This window comes from Wyeomyia smithii, chromosome 1, assembly GCF_029784165.1.
Source record: "Wyeomyia smithii strain HCP4-BCI-WySm-NY-G18 chromosome 1, ASM2978416v1, whole genome shotgun sequence".
Taxonomy (NCBI): Eukaryota; Metazoa; Arthropoda; class Insecta; order Diptera; family Culicidae; genus Wyeomyia; species Wyeomyia smithii.
Window position 1 is genome coordinate 77,180,454 of NC_073694.1, and position 1,996 is coordinate 77,182,449.

General features: G+C 37.1%; 1 long non-coding RNA gene across 1 annotated transcript; it reads right to left on the reverse strand.

The window, feature by feature from the left end:
- Positions 1-1,064: 1,064 nt before the first annotated feature.
- Positions 1,065-1,687, reverse strand: LOC129718880 (uncharacterized). The gene is made up of 4 exons (XR_008727072.1): positions 1,551-1,687; positions 1,437-1,491; positions 1,317-1,376; positions 1,065-1,258 (listed from the first exon to the last, which is right to left on the reverse strand). It is a non-coding gene; the product is annotated as an uncharacterized LOC129718880 (long non-coding RNA).
- Positions 1,688-1,996: the final 309 nt, after the last annotated feature.

Below are 1,996 nucleotides of genomic sequence, written 5' to 3' on the forward strand. Positions count from 1 at the left end.
TGCAACTGCATATTTCATGATGCTTTTAAATAACGATAATTCAACTGATGTTGCATATTGTTGTTTCACAAATGTTTTCTTTTAACGAAAGCAACCTAGTGATGAAAATGTAGAGCAACATCTTGTTGAACTATGTATTTGCTAAAATCACCACACAGTAAACAGCCATTTTTAATATTTATAAATAAATGATAAATGATAATTGATGGAAATATGGTTTTGTTATTTCATATTCCGCATGATTACCACTACACGGTGCTGCCACAGACCGTTATTATTAAAACAAATGCACCAAAGAATCTGGGTACACCATTCGATTTGTTATGACGTCCAGAATCTCTGGTCAAAATTTCAAAATCATCGTACGGTTCATTTTTGAGTAATGCGCTTTTTAAGGTCGTAAAGTACAAAAAAGGGATATAAAAACGACGAAATACTTATTGTAAATCACGTTTTTCAACCACCATTTTATGAAATAACTTCCAAATTAGTTTCAACACATTCCAAGGGTTATATTTCAAGACATTAGCAATTGGTGGGAAGATTTATTTGAAAATCCCGCAGTGCACAGTGGTCTAAACTCGAAAAATTGTGATCGTTCTAGATTTGACTGTGAAAAATTGATTTTATGTACTCAATGTCTTCAGCAAAATTGTTTCATAGAACAAGGCCTTACTTCTGGCGTTTTTAGTTTTTTGACCAAATAAAAACCCAAATAAAAACCGTTAACCTGACGGTTAATCCCTTGAATAAACTTCAATTTGCTTATCAAAACAAAGAAAAAATTACCATAGACGCGTTACATTTGCTGGTGAGCGAAATCGAGAAGACTATAGAAACAAAAGAAATGGCACTGGCTACATTTCTTGACATCGAAGGAGCATTATAATGCCTCCCATCTCTCAATGCGAAAAGCTATGAGCAAGCACGGCATCGATGACATATTAGTAAATTGGATTCATGCTATGCTTAAACATCGGGAAATCATCGCCCACTTAGGTGGTGTATACCAAAAGATAAAAACAACTAAAGGATGTCCGCAAGGGGTATTCTCTCACCTTTGCTTTGGTCATTAGTTGTTCACGACCTTTTAATAAACCTGACTGAAAGGGTCTTTCGATCGGTTTTGCTGACGATATAGTAATTATTGTCAGAGCAAAATTCGATTGCGTTATATCCAACTGTTACCAATGTAACAAGGAAACAACTTTTCCGAAATTTTAAATCGTGTATTTTGCACACTGCGATTAAAATTTTCCTGAAAGAACGAATTGCGTGTGTTACTCATTTTTTTTTGTTACATCACATGTACTCACGTTTGTACGTTTCCTACTTCGTAACGCAAATTCAATCAGGATGTTTTAAGTATAACAAATCTATTACAAACGTGATTAGCAATTAGGTACAATTTAGAATTAAATTTTATATCAGCTTACATATGAGCAAACAAATGCATGAATTGAATCCTTCGTATAGTAATCTTTGACTAACCTATAAATTTGATCATTTGATTTTAGTTTTACTGTTAATTTAACTTTTTAACATCTTACCGCTTTTGAGCAGCTAGAAATTTACTTTCAACTTAGGCACTAATAAGAATAAATTTTTACTGCCCTGTAATTTGATAAGTCTAACACGTTGCGGAAATCTCTTCTGTCGGTTATCGGCTGCAGTCTGCTCCCCTCCGTTATCGCTGGCCAAGTGACAGAGATGTCAGTCCGTTCGCTATAGCAGTTTGCTCGCCGCGATGAAGCACCGCGTCGGCAATGCAATAGAGAAGTAGGTGCGTCGTCACACAGGGTGTGCACGCAACAGTCCCCCCCAGTAGTTGGACGCTGGTCCGGCTCACTTCCTTTTGCACCTACGTCCAATACGGCAATCTTGGTTGCAGGTCGCTCATACATCCCAGCGGCAGTCTGAACGACTGCCGAACGCACTTGTCCATAAATCGATGTTTTGACCGCAATCACCCGGCCTTTGGGCCAACAGTTTCTTG